The sequence below is a fragment of the Giraffa tippelskirchi genome, chromosome X (assembly GCF_054371585.1).
Source record: "Giraffa tippelskirchi isolate mGirTip1 chromosome X, T2T-mGirTip1v1.2.pri, whole genome shotgun sequence".
Classification (NCBI taxonomy): Eukaryota; Metazoa; Chordata; class Mammalia; order Artiodactyla; family Giraffidae; genus Giraffa; species Giraffa tippelskirchi.
In genome coordinates this window covers 44,202,929-44,224,784 of record NC_137289.1, presented here as the reverse complement: position 1 = coordinate 44,224,784, position 21,856 = coordinate 44,202,929, and the positions used below count along the sequence as shown (strand labels likewise).

General features: G+C 35.6%; 1 protein-coding gene across 1 annotated transcript in view; it reads left to right on the top strand.

The window, feature by feature from the left end:
* Nucleotides 1–21,856, top strand: part of HTR2C (5-hydroxytryptamine receptor 2C) — a 126,955-nt gene that overhangs the window by 5,354 nt on the left and 99,745 nt on the right. The gene's annotated exons all lie outside the window — the stretch shown is intronic.

The following is a 21,856-nucleotide window of genomic DNA, read 5'->3' as shown; positions in this document are numbered from 1 at the left end:
CAAAACAAGTGTTTTATATTAAAATCATATATAGATACTCTATTGCTTAGTGTCATTTCTAAACAATGACAGTTGCCTTCCAATGTACAGAATGTGACAGTGAAACAAACACACACCGACCCCTATGTGCTGGGTGGAACACATACCTAGTATCATTGTGAATAAAAGGAAGATGAAAGAAGCTTATCATCTTAAAAAAAAAATTTAAGTAATCTTAAAAGTTGGCACACTAAGTGCTTGCCACATAATAAGCACTCAATAACAGCTATTCTTCTTCCTAGAGAGTATAATTCATATTTTTTACAAGGAGACAGGGATAAAAAATTAACAACTAATTATATAAGTGCACGGTCACATTATCACAATAAAAATTCAAGCATTTGAAAGTTTTGATATAGGATTTTAGAGAGGTTTTCATTTTTCTTTTGATTTTCTGCCATATCTTTGCCCTATTCATTTTAACACTAACTTTTGTTTGTATGTAATATTTATAAAGAACAATCAAAACCACTTAGACTAAACTGCTAAGTATCTTTGCTAGAAAGTTGGAGAATCCAGTTTGAATTTCATTGCAGATATACTCATCTCGCAAGGGAGTGAAATAGACTCCCTGTTCCCTGGAAAGTATAATGGAATTAGACTGGAAGGACTAATACTGGAAATGGATCTAGTTCTCAAATCCTAAAAGAAGATTACTGCATCTAGAAAGTAATCTCTCATGGAACTTAAAAATTAATTATCCTGTTCTAAATACACAGTGGTAATAGATTATCTCAATAGGCATTTTATAAACAGTATTCTCAGGAAATACACTTTCTTATAGTTACTAAGTTTTCATGATGCATTAATTTCAAAGTATACGCATTTTACCTTCTCTGTGAGCATTTTAACACACTGTAGCTCCAAATTATGTAAGAAAAGGTCACTGGAATGAATGTGCTTTAGAAGACATGCTTTGTTTTCTGGTGTCTGTTTTATTTTGTAAGTTTCTCCCTTAAAAATATATCAGTTCAGTCGCTCAGTCGTGTCTGACTCTTTGCAACCCCATGAACTGCAGCACGCCAGGCCTCTCTGTCCATCACCAACTCCCAGAGTCCACCCAAATCCATGTCCATCGAGTTGATGATGCCAGCCAGCCATCTCATCCTCTGTCGTCCCCTTCTCCTCCTGCCTTCAATCTTTCCCAGCATCAGGGTCTTCTCCAATGAGTCAGCTCTTTGCATCAGGTGGCCAAAGTATTGGAGTTTCAGCTTCAACATCAGTCCTTCCAATGAACACCCAGGACTGATCTTCTATCAGCTGAAATCCAAATCTAACACATCCATCACCACCCCTCCCCCAAGCAAAAAAGAACAACAAAAACAAACTACACAATATCAACCCCAAATTTGAAGAACATGCAAATTCCAAATTATCTGTAAGCAGAAAATAAATAGGAGCTCACAGCAGCTCTCTCTTAGGTTCCCACCATGTGCTGTTGTGAAGAGGAAGGCCAGTCCAATAAATACTAAATGAGAGAGAGAGGAGAAAAGCTAGTAGGAGGCCTAAGATTGATCTCAAATGATCACAAGAAAGAAAGTCTACCACAAGTATGAACATTCTGAAAAACTTCTCTGGAAGCTCATCCTTCAAGGAAGTGACTTGGAAGTGTGCACAGAACTCAATCAATAAAGCAGTGTCGAGGAAGCAACTCTTTGGAGGTTGGAAAGGGTTAAAGGGGAGAGGTGACTTTTGAAAAATATGCACAGTGAAGGGAAAAAGAAACTAGAGGGGAAAATTTATCATCTTAAAAGACCGAAAAAAAAAAAAAGTCAACCTGTAAGGATCCTTCAACCTTCCCCCCACTGCCCACTGTGCCCCAAAAGTCCTCCAATAACGAAAGCAGAGTTTGTTAACATAAAGAGAAATGGGTGTTCTTGAGCTTGGAACTTGGAAACCGCCCACAGACTGCTACCCATGTTCAAACAAATTCAAATAAGCAAGTAATCTTCATCTATACCAACCTACAATAAAAATAAAGCAGAACACAAGAATTTTTTAAAAAGCTATTTGATGAAAATTATCCCAAGTAAAGAACTATCAAAAAAAGAAAGCTATAACAAAATACTTCAAGAGAAACTAAATTTTCTCAAACATTGAAAGAAAATCTTGAAGTAGAAATCTAAAAACTGAGAAAAGAAATGGATTTAAAACATTGGTCAACAGAAAGCAAAAGTTGCTTGAACCCAGGACAATAAATTAGGGCTAAAGGATAAAATAATATTGGAAATGAACATTATATTAATAGCATTAACATGAAAATGTAATAAGGAACACTAAAGAAAAAGAAGGAAACAAAAAGAATGAAAATGAGATGAAGAAGGAAAATGTTTAAGATGGAAGAAAGACCAGAAAAAAAAGAAAAAATCAAATGAATCCCTGAAGATGAAAAAAAAAAAAAGGAACAGAATTAATATTTAAGACTATAATCTAGGAAAGTTTTCCAGAAATAAGAGAATCTAAACATACATATTGATAGGACCAAGCCAGTACCAATAATTTGACCTGGAACAGTCAACTCTGAGATGTATCTGACATTGGGTTTTAAATATAAAGAAAAGCCTTCAGGCAAAAATAAGAAATAATTTACCAAAGCAAGAGAATTAGACTGGCCTCATAATTAAAAAATATAACAAAGCAAAGCAACAGTGAAACAATATTTTATTTAAAGTCAACCACTTATATGATATTCTTTCAAAAGCAAATTTATAAAGACAGAAAACAGATCATCAGTTCACAGGGTCTGAAGGTGAGATGCTGGTTCCAAAGCAGCATTTACTTTGGTTCTATGGAACTGTTCTACATCTTGATTGTGGTGGTTTTATTTTATATATATATATATATATATATATATTTCTAAAAATTTGAAAAACTATATATTCTAGTATGCAGTTTTAAAAGGGTAAATTTTACTGGATATAATTATACCTTAGATTTAAAAATAGAAAAATACCTAAATAAAGTTCAAAACAAAGGTCTTATATCCAGACAAATTGGCCATCAAGGCTATAAAAAAGCTTATTATTTTTTAAACTCAGGGGATTCTGAAACTTTAAGTCCCTCTTAAGAAATTGAGTATTGAATGAAATTCATCTAACAAAGAGATGATTGAGAAATTTTCCTCAAAATGATGGATCACAATCATTTCATATATTTAATTTTAGAACGAGGACAAAAATAAAGGTGGTATAAGGGCATAAGAATACTGTCATATGTTATATGATATATATTATTTGTTATATACACTAACAAATTAGAAGCAATGCAACTGAAAATTGAGAAGAAAAGAGAAAAAGAAAGGGGAAGAAGAAAGAATAATTTGATTCATTTTTCTCTAAAGAAAAGATGGATGTTAAATTATACCCCCTCAAAAAATGGCAAACCAGAAAGTACCAGATTTTATAAGAAAACAGAGGGCTAAGAGTATTAAGCAGGATATAAATAAAACATGACATAAAGTTAACTAGAACAAAGAGAGAAACCTATCTAAAACTAAAAGAAATGCAATTAACAGAAAAGCAAAGAAAAAAAAATCAAGTAGAGGAAGAAACAAAGGAAAATAAAGCAATGTTTTTAACATTATGCCATTGTATAATAAGTCAGAGTTGAAAACAAACCTATCAGTAAGAGCAATACATGTGTAAGAACCTAACTTACCATTAAAAATAAAAGATTTCACATTGGCATACAAAGAAAAACCTAATTGTACTCACTTTATAAGAGAACTCAAAACCCAGTGAATCATAATGGTTAAAATAAACGGATGAGTGAGCATAGGTACGCTAAGCAAATAGAAATACTAAGAAAACAGAAATTGTAATGTTGATATCTGACAAAGTGAATTTCAAGTGGAAAAAAAAACAGTAAGAGTTTAAATTCATGATCCTTTTATTCCCCCATAAAAGATGCTTATTTATGATAAAAAAGCTGCAATTAACAACTAATATTTAGTGGTTAGGAATATCTATGACCCCAATAATATGGCAATGCTATTTTTTAAAGCAAAAACTAAAGAAAATGGAAGAATACATTTGTGAATTGTTGTTGTTTAGTCAGTAAGTCATGTCCAACTCTTTTGCAACCCCATGGACTGTGGCCCACCAGGCTCCTCTGTCCGTGGAATTTCCCAGGCGAAAATACTGGAATGGGTTGGCATTTGCTTCTCCAGGGGATCTTTCTCATCCAGGGATCCAACCCCCGTCTCTTGCATTGCAGGTGATTCTTTACCACTAAGCCACCAGGGAAGTCCACATTTATGGATACATTCTACTAATGGGAGACTTTAACATATCATACTCAGAACAAAAAAAAAATGGACATGTAGATTTTACAGATGTATGTTAAACTTATATCCTTATCATAGAAAGTATACCTTCTTCACAAGTACACATGGAATGCTCACAAAAATTAATTATCTATTAGGCCACAAAGAAAATATTATAAAAATAGAACTATTACAAAAAAATACTTTCTGATAAAAATACAGTTAACACTAGAAACTATTAACAACAAAGGTTTAAAGATCATCTGATCTTGAGTTATAACAAATTCTAAACAACTGTTGGTTAAAAAGACAAATGCAAACTGAAATTACGAATTTCTTTAGAAATTTGACAGCATAAACACTGCATATTAAAATCTATAGAATATACTTAAAGCAGCGATCAAAGGAAAATTCATATCTAATCACATTTATAAGTAAAAATGAAAGTATACAAATGAATTAAATTCCTAGAAAGCAACCTTGAAAGAAAAACTGCAAAGTAACCCAAAAGAAAGAACAAAGAAAATAACTAAAGATAAAAGTAGAAATTAATTAGAGAATAGAAAAACAATATACCTAATTAGTAAGTCAAAATCCTGTTTTTTAAAAAAGCAACTTTTAAAATAGAAACACTAGGTAACTTAAACAAGGAAAAAGGAAGAAATATAAATATTCAAAATAAGAAATGCAAGGAAAATAACCATTGAAGCAAAATACATTTTTAAATCATTAGATTATTTTGTAGGTTTATACACAAATCATGTGAAATCATTAAAAAAATAGGTAATTTCCTAGAGAAAATCAGGTTAGCAAAATTGACCTCATTAGATATAAAAAGCAAAAGAATAATTTCAGTAGAAGAATTAAAGTTATCAAGGACCTAAAGTGGACTTCCCAGGGGGCACTAGAGATGAAGAACCCGCTTGCCAATGCAGGAGACGCCAGAGATATGGGTTCAATCCCTGGGTTGGGAAGATCCTCTGGAGGAGGGAATGGCAACCCGCTCCAGTATTCTTGCCTGGAGAATCCCATGGACAGAGGAGCCTGGCAGGCTACAGTCCACGGGATCACAAAGAGTTGGACATGACTGAAACAACTTAAGCATGCATGCATCACAGACAAAAATCATCAGATCCAGATAGTTTCACAAGGGATTTCTATAAAACCTTCAAAGACCGGGTAGTTGTTGTAATGTTCCACAAATTGTTTAAGACCATTGAAAACAGATAAAACAAACTTCTAATTCTTATATGAAGCATGCATAAGTTTAACATATAAACCAAAGACAGTACAAAGACAGAATATTACAAACAGTTAAGACAGAAATTCTCTATAAACAACTGGCAAACAGAATCCAATGCTACATTAAAAACATTATACTATGAACAACTGGAATTAATTCCAGTAACACTATGTTGGCCCAATATTAGGGAATCTCTCAATAAAATATATTAATATATAATATATTATTAATGTCAACATTATCACTAATTAATGTTTGTTAAGCTATAATATTATCAGTATTGATACAACTATAATACTCACAGCATTGTATTTCTAACATTAAAATATAATTTTCAAAGTATGTGCTTTAGCTCTAAAGATGTTGAGTGAAAAAGTCTTTATCCTAAACATTCTAGAAAAGCTATAGTTAATGGAAGTAAACATGTGATACATAGAATCTTCCTGATTTCTTTGAACTGGTCAACAAGTAGTAGAAGATAATCTTCTCATACATATAACACATCTCTAAAATGTGTATACCTTGTTTTTTACCTAACCAATGATTTTTAAACTTTGCAAATTAAATATTTTTTATTCAATTGTGTGTGGGTTCCAACTTGGCTGTGTTTCTCCCACTTCTGATTTTCTTACACATAGCTGCTGACTCGCTGATTATAAACTTGCCTGGCCCCTAAAAGCATTTAAGTTTGTGACAGGCCTCAGAGCTTGTGGGCCCAAAAGAAACAACCTTGGTACCAATACCCTAAGTTCACTGGCTTGTTTTCCCTGTGTGCTAACAAGGGTACTTGAATCTCCTAGAAAGATACACACCTCCCCTCCAAATACCTCTAGAAGTCCCTAGGAGTTATCTCACATGTGATCATGAATAAAGTCAATGTGCATCATTTACTGCTCCAACAGTTCTGGGCTGTCATCGAGCATGTTTGTATTTACCCTTACCTGCCACTACTCACTGTATCTGCTCATCATCCATCCCTCACTGGGCATCATCGCCTGCCACTGAGTATCTATCATCATATGCTGGGCATCTGCTGAGTACCGCCATGTCTGTTGGGAATCCACAATCTCCCACCAGGCACTGTGGTCTCTGCTGATGCTCTGCCATTTCATCACCAGTGCCTTCCATGAGAATGCTGCTTTACCTGTCTTGAGTGCTATCACCTGGTACAGCCAAACCCACAAACCCTCAAGATACCTCAAGATGGTGCTGCCTTTGCTTCTGTCTCTATTTTATTTCGTGTTCCTTGGGAAAATTAGAAATATGGAGCATGCTTTGTTATCTAAACATTGAAAAAGCAATGCTTGTCCTTGCCTTCTTCACAAAATTCCTCTGTAAAACAACTCTACTTTTTTTTTCTTTTCTACTTAATGTAGTCTCGTCAGGGCTCACACATTCTATAGGGCTGGTCTAAAGTGTATTTGCTGATGCCTTAATTTCTGTCCCCAGGCATCTACATAAAATACCTCCTGAAAGGCTGAGTAGTGACATTATCAGTCTTGTAGCCTAGCACTTTTCCCTATATCTGGTATTTTTAAATAAATAAATGAAGGCTTCTTTCCCTCCTGCAAATCAGTTCATGAGGTTAGATACTTCAGATTTCCCAGCCCCACACGTTTACACCTGTGAATCTTTACTTACAAAAGTCTACTCCCAATATTCCCTTTCCCAATCTTCTTAGTCATTTCACTATGGCTCTTTATCCTGGGGATGAGGAGAATTTTCTTTACCAAGTACATTTCAATTCCAAGTGTAAAAGGGAAGAGTACTGCTCAGTATACTCGTAGAAAATTACAGTGACACATATTAAAGAATACGATCCAGAGGTCCTGGTTGTTATTCTTTATACTTTGCTGTAATTATTTGTACTTTCTCTCTCTTTTTTCCTCCTTAGAACAACTTTTGCAGATTAATTACATATTTAATTCTCCAACAAATTCATGATGTAATCTTACTTAACATTCCAGTTCTACTTCCAAAGGTCATTTCACTACAGGCAGATAAGCAGCACTGAGTGCTCACTCAGTGTTGAGCCCTATTCTAAGTGCTATATGTTTACTATCCACATTTAACAGGTAGGAAAATCAAAGCACCAAGAGTTTAAGTACTCCCAATGTTCTATTGTCAACTCGAGAATAAGCCCCCTACATTTTCAATATTAAGAGGAAACTCTTGCCTGTCTTCTCAAGTTGGGTTCGGTTTCCCGATGGAGAGTCCATTTCTGACGTTCTAAAGATTCACTTCACTTTATCTTTTACTTATATTTGGCTAATATCAAACATAATTCCTGGTAAAGGTATTTTTTGACTTTGGAAAATCTCATTTTTTCATGGAAACTTTCAGAGGTTTTTTTTATCATTATAATGTGTCAATTCCTAGAAAGTTAAATTTTCAGCCCTTATTTCCAAGACTTTTTACCCTAAGCCAGTGTATGTAATCCAAGAGCCTTTTAACTTGGTTCAATAATGATGTTAGAGATAATGACAACAATAATTATATAGCTAACTTTAATTGAGCACTGTGTAGGAAGGAAATCTTGTCTGGGGTCCTGCAAATTAAATTGGCAAAGGATAGTTTAACAAGAGACAGTTAACAGGAGAAAGTTTAACAGGAGAAAAGGGTTTATTACTTATGCATACTGAGTTCTTAATAGAAAATAAGTGAAAACCCAAAGAAGCAGTTAGACCTGGGGCTGTAAATATCATTTTAACAAAGAGCAATAAATTATGGAGAAGTGACAAGACAAAGGAAAAGCAGTTTAGGCTTCTAAGTGTGGTAAATGTGGGAAGGTATATGTGGGAAACTAACAGAAGATAAGGGTTATGTTAAAAAGGTTTGTTATGAAGCCTCAATCTTGTGTAATCTGGGGGGATACCTGTGTGTCTCCAGAGACTGAGTCATCCTCCTCTTCCTGGTATAGATTGGGAGGCAAACACCTTCTCAAAGGGAAATTTATACCCCGCCTTTAAACAGAAAGGGGAGGGTGAAAAGCTTTACCTGTATTGGCTATTTCTCATTTGCCTCAGCTCAAAATGATCCTTATGCCAAAGATGTATATTTGGGGGTGGTGTGCTCTGATCCTCTTCAGCACTAATTCTGTGTCTATTACCTTGTTTAATTCCCACACCAACATGTAGGTAAAATTTTACATTTTCCCCACTTTATAGATAAGGAAAATGAGAACACACAATTTACCTGATTTTAGGACCATGAAAGGCTCATCATATTCATTTTTACTTAGATCAGTGACATTAACAGCCCCATTCTGGGACTCCCCATGTGGCTCAGTGGTAAAGAATCTGCCTGCCAATTCAGGATACCCATGAGACATGGGCTCCAGCCCTGGAGTTGGAAATGGCAACCTACTCCAATGTTCTTGCCTGGAAAATCCCATGGATGGAGGAGCCTGGTGGGCGACAGTCTATGGGGTCACAAAGAGTTGAACACAGCTAAGCACACATGCACCTCCCCCTGCTACTCAGACTGATATTTTTGCCACTCATCCCTGGAAATGTGAAACTTGGTATATCTTCCTGAAAAAACAAATGCTGATTCTTGCTTCCTATCTTGATAAAGCTTTAGAGATACAGAGTTCCACAACAAAGAAAACAATCTTTTTTATATCCAGCAGTAATTTCTCCAAGCCCTACAATGATGATAACAGTTCACAGTTCTTTTTACACATACCAGTACTATACAATATCTTGGGTGATAGATACTCTTTTAGATCCATAGTTTTGCTCAAAGTAATTTCTTTTCAGTACATTTTAGACTCTATTAACATTTCCTTCAGACACAGAGTTTAAAGACCCAGGTTTCAAAGCCTTTGTTGCCTTGTGACTAGAACATAGAATTAAGGGGGTGTGGGGGAGGGGCATAATATATCTTCAAATAGTTGAAGGATTTTCATGGCTCCAAAAGGCAAAACCAAACTAAATGATAAAAGATACAGAAAGAAGCAGATTAGGGTTCATTAAAATGTTCTTTATTGACGAAAAGCTCTATCTTTCAAAGAGAGGAACCACTACATTACTGGAGGTTATATAAGGAATTTCTGTTTTGAGTAGGAAGTTGCACTAGGTATTTTCTGTGTTTTCTTCTATGTTTTCAGACTGTATAATTAAATTTCTACAGATGTCACTTTGAATAAGTTATTTGGAGTCTGAAAATGTCATTACAGAAGTAGAAAGACAGTGCCTTTGTGAATGATTATTGTTGTTGTTTGTTGTTTAGTTGCTTCAGTCATGTCCAACTCTGTGCGACCCTATGGACTGTAGCCTGCCAGGCTCCTTTGTCCATGGGATTCTCCAGGTAAGAGTACTGGAGTGGTTGCCATGCCCTCCTCCAGGGGATCTTCCCAACCCAGGGATTGAACCCAGGTCTCCTGCATTGCAGGCAGATTGTTTACGGCTGAGCCACCAGGGAAGCCTTGTTGTGAATGATGGGGAGGTGAAAAGAATCACTATTTCATACAACAGGGTTACATTTCACATGTGCTTTTAAGAGACCTTGGGTGAAAAACCTACTCATTAATTATATATTATTTTAACAACTCAGAAGACATTTTATCTCTTGTTGCCATCTAAGTGAACAGGAAAGAAAATTTGCTTAGAATGAATGGACTGAATATCCAAAACCCTCACTCTTAAACATTATGAGATGAATAAGAATAGCCTACTTAGACTTTATCTCAAAGATCTTCAATCTTTCATATGCTAAATAGAATATCTTACAACAATGAATCTGAATCATCCTCATTTATATCTCTGTATTCCTAACACAGTGCTTGAACTGTGTAGTATCTAGGTTCTTGGACTAATTAAAATTGACTTATTTCTTTTCCTCCTTAGTCAAATTTCTATACTCTGCAAGTGCTGAAATTTGTTTCACATTCCAAATAAAAGATAACAGAAATCTAAAATCTTTGCGCTCTGATTCTTCTGCACTCAAAATATAGCAAAGGCAAGCTGATCACATAACACTAAATTCCAAAAATACACTTCATGAATTGTTTTTCCATGACTTGATGCCATCATTTTTTTAAAGTAAGAATATCACCAAGACAGTCAAGTTTAAATAAGTTTTTTTTTTTCAGTGTGACTCTTCTCACTGAGAAATATTTAATAAAATAGGAAGTGGAAGCAGAATTTTAATTACCAGCCTATATATCTCTATTTTTATTCTTTAATTACATGGCAAGAGATATTTGAGGGTCTTTATGGAAGTGTATACAATTTCAAATGAGCCCAAACCATTGAAGATCTATGTAATTATGAGATCAAAGCTACTGTGGATTTTAATGCTATTCAGAATGAAGCAGGAAAAGAAGCATTCTGAATTAGGTACACATGAGATAACTAGGTCAGGACATCTTCTGTAGAGAAAAAAGTATTCTTTATTCTAGATAAAGATCATTTTGGAGCCCTTTATATGCTAATACACACACACGCGCGTGGAGTTTCTCCTCAAAATTATGTGGCAAAAACCTCGAAAGAGTACTAAAGGAAAGGCATTTAATATTCATTAGGCACTTATTCATTTCTCAATTTTACTTTAACCCCATCTCATACTCTCAGCTTAAAATCTTTGTATTTGTAGGCAGAAAGGACTTTTCTGGATTTCCTATTTTAGGAACAGGTATAGAGGAGGAAACTAAATATGTGCTATTAGGCTAATAGATGAAGCTAACTTTCATGTATTCAATTTCAAATGGAAAATATATGCAAAATAGAGAACAGATATATAATGAAAAGTAAATCCCTTATGTTCTTTGAAGTTTTTCTTGTGATGAGAGAGAGTGAAATTTCTAATTTTCAATTTCTCAAAAACTTAGGATTATAATCTCTGTACATACATGAATTTCACCAGTGGGTGGCATATAAACCACTGCAATCAATCTGTGTGTTCTCTAAGAGGGAAACTGGAGTAAAAACTAAATGATTTCAAAAATTTGAATTATAATTTGCTTAAGTTATAGAAATTGTTTAATAAAAAAAATCATAAAAGCTGAGCATGAATATAACTTAATCATATATATATATATATATATATACACACACACACTTGAATTTTGATAGTTTTATGTCCTTAGCTCCAATTCTAGCTAAGAAATACTGTGCTTTAGCTATATCATTTTGATCAAATGACTCAAATAATGCCATATTAATCTTGTGAAAGTGTTAGTCGCTCAGTCGTATTGGACTCTTTGAGGCCCTGTGGACTGTAGCCCACCAGGCTCCTCCGTTCATGAATTCTCCAGGCCAGAATACTGGAGTAGGTTGCCATTCCCTTTTCAAGGGGATCTTCCCAACTCAGGGATTGAACCTGGGTCTCCTGCATTGCAGGCAGATTCTTTACCTTCTCAGCCACCAGGGAAGTGACTCTGGGAAAATCAATAGGTATCTCTAAGAATTAGATTTTCCTGTATGAATAATTAGTTTTTATTGTATACCTACCATGCTAAATATTTTAACCTTCATTACCTCTATTAGCATATACTTTAAAGGTATTTGTGAATATTAATGGACTATTAAAGACTGAAAGTGAAATTATTTAATAAACTGTAAGCCTCTATATGATTTTAAGATATTATTTTTAGTATTACATAAAATCAACCTTCTATATAAATTTAAATATATGGTACATATGAAAATATAAACTATGTATTTTCACATCTACCAAAATGAAAGTTTTGGAAATATTTTCTTGGTTTATATATAAAATATAATGTAAATCTTCTGTTTAATTATAATGAAGTAAAGGTAAGCTTCTTATCATTTAATTATAGTAGGAAAATTAAAGGACCACTTAGCCAAAATTTATTTCATCAAAAAATCCAAGGGAATTTTTGAAGACCAATATTTCATAAATAATTTTTAGCATGCAAAACAATAATAAATTACTCAGTTAACTTTTATGGTGGCTTATTCACCTAAAAGTTTAATTTTAGGTTAGTCACAATATTATTTTACACATAATTAGTGAACTCTAATTAAATTAGTCATATAATAAGCAAAAGTTATATAATGAATAGAAGAGGGGCAATATAGTGACAGAATCTGACTGTATTTAATTCTCACATGAAATGTTGTGACAATGTTATTAAGGACTAACCTTTTTTTTTTTTTTTACTGTGAAACAAACAATAAATGAGTAAAAATATGACACTTGTAGCCCTACATGATATTCTCTTAGAATTTGCTTTTCAGACATATTTTAGGATTATGTGAAAAAAAAAGACAATTTAAACAGTACACAGAGGTGAAAGTAGGAAAAATAAAAGAATACAGAAAGTAAAAGTTGTAGGTAGACTCACATTGCTTTCTTACCTACTGCTTTTTTTATTCATGCCTAATAAGGCAAAGTTATGGCCTAAGGAAATTGTTATATGCTAACAAAACAATAACACAAATAAGACTAACGAAAAGTTGTTGCTGAGCCGTGAAAGACACTGGGATTCTTGGCCTCCAGAGGAGAGAAATTCAATCCAGGGTCAGTGATGACGCTTGACTGCTCAGAGCTTTTGTGTAAAAAAGTTTTATTAAAGTATAAAAGAGATAGAGAAAGCGTTTGACATAGACATCAGAAGGGGGCAGAAAGAGTGCCCCCCTGCTAGCCTTTAGCAGTATGTTATATACCTATTAGCAAGCTGTTAATTAAAGAAAGGAGATGTCTCAAAACTCAGAGTGGCATCAGGCCTCTCACACATAACATGCATTTTGAGATAACATTGGCACCAGGTGAGTCATCCTGGGCCATAAAATAATTGACATGAATCTTGAAGAAAGGCAGGTTTCCAAATAAGTATATAGTTTCATTAATATAAATAGGAGAACAATGTATGAGTAAAATATACAAGTTTGAGCCCTTAACAGTTCTGAGTCTTAAGCTGAATTGACTTGAAGAAAGACAGAGTCTAGGGTAAATACACAGTTCATTAACATAGCTTAAGAAAAACATTTCCATAAGAAAAATGCATTGGTTAGCTCAAGGTTTGAGAAAAGTTAAGTTCAGGTGGAGCCAGGTGTCATCATGGCAACACAGAACTTTAAAAGAAACCCCTTTTTAAATTTGTATAGAGAAGGCAGAAAAAATCTAACACTTATAGTTTGTTTCCTCCTGCCTCTTGAGAGAGAGAGAAAAAATTTCTGACACTTGCAGCCTATTTCCTCTGTTTGGAGACCATTGGCCTTGCTGCCTGGTACCCTCTCACTAATAACAGTGATAGCTCTATCTACAATGGGACCCAGGTATATGCCAAGCACTTACCTCAAATATTATGATTTAACCTAACAAAATTACATAAGGTAGCTGTTATTATTCACCATTTACAGATGAGGAAATCTAGATTCAGATTGAACAGGAAAGTATTGATTCAACATCAAAGTCTATGCTCCTTTAAGTCTGCTTTGCTGTGTCACACAATAGCAGTTTTTCAGATTTCATATTTCTATTTATGTGCATGCTACACACTCAGTTGCTTCAGCCATGTCCAAATCTTTGAAACCCTCAGGATTGTAGCCCACCAGGCTCCTCTGTCCATGGGATTTCCCAGGCAAGAATAATGGAGTGGGTTGCCATTTCCTTCTCCAGGGGATCTTCCCAACCAAGGGATCCAGCCAATGTCTCCTGCATCGCCTTCTTTACCACTAAGCCATCTGGAAAGTCCATATAAAGATAGGAAATAAAAAACAATGTGAGGGATCAGCTAATTTCCTAGTGACCATAAATCAGTGGTACCCCAACACCACAGTCAATCAGTCGTTCAGAGGAAGAAAAAAGAAAAATAATATCCTATTTGTTGTTGCTATCTAGTCATAAAAAGTCGTGTCCAACTCTTTGCGACCCCATGGAGTGTAGCCCACAAGGCTCCTCTGTCCATGGAATTTCCCAGACAAGAATGCTGGAGTGGGTTGCCATGCCCTACTTATATTATTCAATAAAACATCAAAACAGTCCTTTGTTATAGGTATTATTGTCTATACTTAAAGCTGGGAGGAAAAATAATGCATATGTGGTGATCTCAAAACAATATGCAAGCAAGTAAAAATTATATAAGAGGTTTAATCATTTTTTTTTCCTTAAAGAGGAAACCAACACCTTCACATACACCACATAAGGAATGATGTGCTTAGGGGAAAAAAAATGCAAGTCATTATTTTTCTGCTCAATTTCTCAGCACTATAACAATATTCTTCTGGATTTTGAAAGACCAACTACTGCTACTCACAAAAGATTCTTAATTATTTTTTACCTTTGTCAACTAAATGGAAATGATAGATACTTTCTCTTGTACCAATTACTTTGTTGAATTTTTCTACTATGTTTTTTGAATTTTCTTACTGGTTGTTCTAGGTTTTATAATTCGCATCTTTTTATTTTCATTCCTCTAAAAAAATTTGAGATGTCATTCATATGACATAAAATTCACCCTTTTAAGGTATACAATTCAGTACTTTTTAGTATATTCACAAAATTGGGCATTCATCATTATCTATTCCAGAATATTTTCATCACCTCAAAAAGATGTCCTATACAAATTAGCAGTCACTGCCTATAATATGCATTTTAGCTTAAAGCAATTGAGGAAAACAGTGAAACGGGAAAGACTAGAGATCTCTTTAAGACAAATAGAGACACCAAGGGAATATTTCATGCAAATATAGACACAATAAAGGACAGAAACAGTGTGGACACAACAGAAGCAGGAGAGATTAAGAATAGGTGACAAGAATGCATAGAAGAATTATACAAAAAAGGTCTGAATTACCCAGATAATCACAATGGTGTGATCACTCACCTAGAGACAGACATCCTGGAGTGTGAAGCCAAGTGGGCCTCAGGAAGCATCACTACAAACAAAGCTAGTGGAGGTGATGGAAATCCAGTTGAACTATTTGAAATCCTAAAAGACGATGCTGTTAAAGTGCTGCACTCAATATGCCAACAAATTTGGAAAATTCAGCAGTGGCCACAAGACTAGAGAAGGTCAGTTTTCATTCCAATCCCAAAGAAGGGCAATGTCAAAGAATGTTCAAACTACCTCACAATGGCACTCATTTCAAATGCTAACAAAGTAATGCTCAAAAACCTTCAAGCTAGGCTTCAACAGTATGTGAACCGAGAACTTCCAGATGTACAAGCTGGATTGGCAGAGCAACTAGAGATCAAATTGCCAACATCTGCTGGATCATTGAAAAAGCAAGAGAATTCCGGAAAAACATCTACTTCTGCATCATTGATTACACTAAGGCCTTTGACTCTGTAGATCACAACAAACTGTGGAAAATTCTTAAAGGGATGGGAATACCAGACTACCTTACCTGCCACCAGAGAAATCTGTATGGTCAAGAAGCAACAGTTAGAATTGGACATGGAACAATGGACTGGTCCCAAATTGGGAAAGGAATACGTCAAGGCTGTATATTGTTACCCTACTTATTTAACTTACATGAAGAATACATCATGAGAAATGCTGGGCTGGATGAAGCACAAGCTGGAATCAAGATTGTGAGGAGAAATATCAATAACCTCAGATAGGCAGATGACACCACCCTTATGGCAGAAATCAAAGAACCTCTTGATGAAAGTGAAAGAAGAGAGTGAAAAAGCTGGCTTAAAACTCAACATTCAAAACACAAAGATCATGGCATCCAGTCCCATCACTTCATGGCAAATAGATGGGGAAACAGTGGAAACAGTGACAGATTTTATTTTCATGGACTCCAACATCACTGTGGGTGGTGACTGTAGCCATGAAATTACAAGATACTTCCTCCTTGGAAGAAAAGCTATGACAAACCTAGACAGTGTATTAAAAAGCAGAGATATTACTTTGCCGAAAATGTCCATATAGTCAAAGCTATGGTTTTTCCATTAGTTATATACAGATGTGAGTTCTGGACAATAAAAAATGCTGAGCGCTGAAGCACTGATGCCTTCAAACTGTGGTGCTGGAGAAGACTCTTGAGAGTCCCTTGGACAGCAAGAAAATCAAACCAGTCCATCCTAAAAGAAATCAATCCTGAATATTCATTGGAAGGACAGATGCTGAAGGTGAAACTCCAATACCTTGGCCACCTGATGCAAAAGAGATGACTCACTGGGAAAGACCCTGATGCTGGGAAAGATTGAGGGCAAGAGAATGGGACGACAGAGGATGAGATGGTTGGATGGCATTACCACCTCAATGGACATGAGTTTGAGCAAACTCTGGGAGATGGTGAAGGACAGTAAAGCCTTGAGTGCTGCAGTCTATGGGGATGCAAAAAGTCGGACACGACTGAGCAACTGAACTGAATTGAATTTTGTTAAGATTAATATTAAATTTCAATAGTACAGAGAAACTTTGCTCCAATGTATCTCCATTCCTCCCTACTTCTTTGTGTTATTATCATGCATATTCCATCATATACATTAAAATACATCAAAATTGCTTTGTAATTATTGCTTTATGTAGTTGTCTTTTGCATAATCTTTCATGTCTTTCATTTAGGATTAAAGTGTTTCAATTCATATGAATTCAAATTACCATCTAGCCTTTAAATTCAGCTGGAGAATTCACTTAAGTAGAATTTGTAGGTCAAGTATGTTGATAAATTTAATTTTTGTTTATCTAGAAATGTATCTTTCCTTCGTAATTGAAGGATAGTTTTACCGGGTATAGAATTCTTGTTTGACAGTCTTTTAATGTCAGCACTTTGAATATGTCATCCCAATGCGTTCTGGACTTGTTGATTTCCAATGAGAAGCCAGCTGCTAATCTTTTCTGGGTCATCTTGTAAATGTTTAGTCATTTATTTCTAGCTATATTTAGAATTTGCACTTTTTCTTTTGAATTTGACCATGAAGTGTCTCTGGCTAGAACTTACTTAATTGTTGAATAGCAGTGGTGAAAGCAGCCATCTTTGTCTTATTCCTTGACTTTTGGGGGATCTTTCAGGCTTTTACCATTGATTATATTATTAACCACAAGGTTTTCATGAATACTTTTATCATATTGAGGAATTTTTCTTTTATTCCTAGTTTCCTAGAAGTTTTTATAATGTAAGGGTGTTCGTTTTTGTCAAGTTACTTTTCTGAATCAAGTGACATAGTCATGTGGTTTTTAAAAAAAATTCTGTTAAATGATGTATTATTGATACATTGATTTTATTGAGATATAATTGTTATAAACATTATATTAGTTTCAGGTATACATCATATTGATTCAATATTTATATATATTGTGAACTAATCACCACAATAAGTCCAGTTGGCATCCATCACCACAGTTTTTTTTTCTTTTGATGAGAACTTTTAAGACCAGAAACTATAAAACTATAAAACTCCTAGAGGAAAACATAGGCAAAACACTCTCTGACATAAATCACAGCAGGATCCTCCATGACCCACCTCCCAGAATATTGGAAATAAAAGCAAAAATAAACAAATGGGACCTAATTAAAATTAAAAGCTTTTGCACAACAAAGGAAACTATAAGCAAGGTGAAAAGACAGCCTTCAGAATGGGAGAAAATAATAGCAAACGAAGCAACAGACAAACAATTAATCTCAAAAATATACAAGCAACTTCTGCAGCTGAATTCCAGAAAAATAAATGACCCAATCAAAAAATGGGCCAAAGAACTAAACAGACATTTCTCCAAAGAAGACATACAGATGGCTAACAAACACATGAAAAGATGCTCAACATCACTCATTATTAGAGAAATGCAAATCAAAACCACAATGAGGTATCATTTCACACCAGTCAGAATGGCTGCTATCCAAAAGTCTACAAGCAATAAATGCTGGAGAGGGTGTGGAGAAAAGGGAACCCTCTTACACTGTTGGTGGGAATGCAAACTAGTACAGCCACTATGGAGAACAGTGTGGAGACTCCTTTAAAAATTGGGAATAGAACTGCCATATGACCCAGCAATCCCACTGCTGGGCATACACACCGAGGAAACCAGAATTGAAAGAGACGCGTGTACCCCAATGTTCATCGCAGCACTGTTTACAATAGCCAGGACATGGAAGGAACCTAGATGTCCATCAGCAGACGAATGGATAAGGAAGCTGTGGTACATATACACAATGGAATATTACTCAGCCATTAAAAAAATACATTTGAATCGGTTCTACTGAGATGGATGAAACTGGAGCCCATTATACAGAGTGAAGTAAGCCAGAAAGAAAAACACCAATACAGTATACTAATGCATATATATGGAATTTGAAAGATGGTAATGATAACCCTATATGCGAGACAGAATAAGAGACACAGATGCATAGAACAATTTTATGGACTCTGAGGGAGAAGGTGAGGGTGGGATGTTCTGGGAGAATAGCATTGAAACATGTATATTATCATATGTGAAACAGAACACCATTCCATGTTCGATGCATGAGACAAGGGCTCAGGGCCAGGGCAATGGGATGACCCAGAGGGATGGGATGGGGAGGGAGGTGGGTGGGGGGTCCAGGAAGGGGAACACATGTAAACCCATGACTGATTCATGTCAATGTATGGCAAAAACTATTACAATATTGTAAAGTAATTAGCCCCCAACTAAAATAAATAAATTTAAAAAAAATCTGTTTTCTTAGCAACTTTCAAATATATAATATAATGTTATTAACTATAATTCCCATGCTGTATATTACACCCCCAAGATTTATTTATTTCATAACTGAAATTTTATATCTTTTTATCTTCTTCACCCATTCTGGCATTCTCCCCTTTTCCATTGCTACTAACTACTAATCTGTTGTCTATATCTAAAATTTTGGAATTTTTTGTTTTTGCTTTAGATTCCACATTATAAGTGAGATCATACAATGTTTGTCTTTCTCTGACTTATTTCATTTAACATAATGCCCTCAAGGTCCATCCATGTGGTTATGAATGGCAAGATTTCCTCTTTAAAGGCTGAATAGAATTCCATTCTATGTATATGTTTGTGTGTATATATGTATGTGTGTGGATGTATACCACATTTTCTTTATCCATTTATCCATACTTGACATTAAAATTGCTTCCATGTCTTAGCTTGGAGAAGTAAATGGCAACCCACTTCAATATTCTTGCCTGGAGAATCCCATGTATAGAGAAGCCTGGAAGACTACAGTCCATGCGGTAGTCGGACACGACTGAGCAACTAACACACACATGTCTTAGCTATTGCAAATAATGCTGCAGTGAACATAGGGTGCATGTATCTTTTCAAGTTAGTGTTTTCATTTCCTTTGGAAAAACTCTCAGAAATAGAATTACTAGATTATATGGTAGTATCAGGCTTTCCTGGTGGCTCAGCTGTAAAGAACCCACCTACATTGCAGGAGCCACAAGAGATGTGGGTTTGATCCCTGGATTGGGAAGATCACCTGGAGGAGGACATGGCAACCCACTCCAGTATTCTTGCCTGGAGAATCACATGGACTGAGGAGCCTGGTGGGCTATGTTCCATGGGGTCCCAAAGAGTCACACACAACTGAAGTGACTGTGCATGCATGGACGCACACACATGAAGGGTCTATATGTCTTTAACTTTATCCTAATTCCTTGAGCTTCTTAGATGTGTAAATTAATCAGTTCAGTTGAGTCGTTCAGTTGTGTCTGACTTTGCGACCCCATGGACTGCAGCACGCCACGCTTCCCTGTCCATCACCAACTCCCAGAGCTTGCTCAAACTCATGTCCACCCAGTCGGCGATGCCATCCAACCATCTCATCCTCTGTTGTCCCCTTCTCCTGACTTCAATCTTTCCCAGCATCAGGGTCTTTTCCAGTGAGTCAGTTCTTTGCATCAGGTGGCCAAAGTATTGGAGCTTCAGTTTCAGCATCTGTCCTTCCAATGAATATTCAGGATTCATTTCCTTTAGGATGGACTGGTTGGATCTCCTTGCAGTCCAAGGGACTCTCAAGAGTCTTCTCCAACACCACAGTTCAAAAGCATCAATTCTTCAGCACTCAGCTTTCTTTATGGTCCAACTCTCACATCCATACATGACTACTGGAAAAACCATAGCTTTGACTAGATGGATATTTGTTGGCAAAGCAATGTCTGTTTTTTAATATGCTCTAGGTTGGTCACAGCTTTTCTTCCAAGGAGCAGTTCAGTTCAGTTCAGTTCAGTCACTCAGTCATGTCCGACTCTTTGCGACACCATGAATTGCAGCATGCCAGGCCTCTCTGTCCATCACCAACTCCCGGAGTCTACCCAAACCCATGTCCATCGAGTCGGTGATGCCATCCAACCATCTCATCCTCTGTCGTCCCCTTCTCCTCCTGCCCCCAATCCTACCCAGCATTAGGGTCTTTTCCAATGAGTCAACCCTTAGCGTGAGGTGGCCAAAGTATTGGAGTTTCAGCTTCAACATCAGACCTTCCAATGAACACCCAGGATTGATCTCTTTTAAGATGGATTGATTGGATCTCCTTGCAGTCCAAGGGACTCTCAAGAGTCTTCTCCAACACCACAGTTCAAAAGCATCAATTCTGCGGTGCTCAGCTTTCTTCACCATCCAACTCTCACATCCATACATGACCACTGGAAAAACCATAGCCTTGACTAGATGGACTTTTGTTGGCAAAGTAATGTCTCTGCTTTTAAATATCCTATCTAGGTTGGCCATAACCTTCCTTCCAAGGAGCAAGCATCTTTTAATTTCATGGCTGCAGTCACCATCTGCAGTGATTTTGGAGCCCAATGTTTTACATTAAATCTGAGAAATTTTCAGCTGTTATTTCTTCAAAAATTTTGTTCTGCCTCTTTTTTTCCCTCTCCTTCTGAGACTCCCATTGTACATACATTTGATGGTATTCCACAGGCTCTGTTATTTTTTTCTTATTTTTTTTTCCTGTTCTTCATACAGGATAATCTCTTTTGACCAATCTTGAAGTCTATTGATTCTTTCTTCTTACAGCTAAAATCTATTGTTAAATCCACCCAATAAATTTACAGTTTCAGTTATTACACTTTTCAACTCAAGAATTTCTATTTGTTTTTGGTTTTGTTTTAAATATTAGATTAATTTATACCCCTTTATTGATTTTCTATATTTGGTGAGAAATTTTCATCATAGTTTCCTTCAGTTTTTTAAAATATAGTCTATGTCTTTAAATATATTTTTATAGCTGATTTAAACACTTTGTCCAATAACTCTAACAACTGAACTCCCTCCTGGATACAAGAATGTGACTGCTTTTATTTCTACTTACAGGCCATAGCTTCCATTTTCCTTGTTATCGTGTATTTTCTTGTTGAAAACTGGACATTTTAAATAGTATATTGTAGCAACTTTGTAATTAGTAACCTTGCTTTCC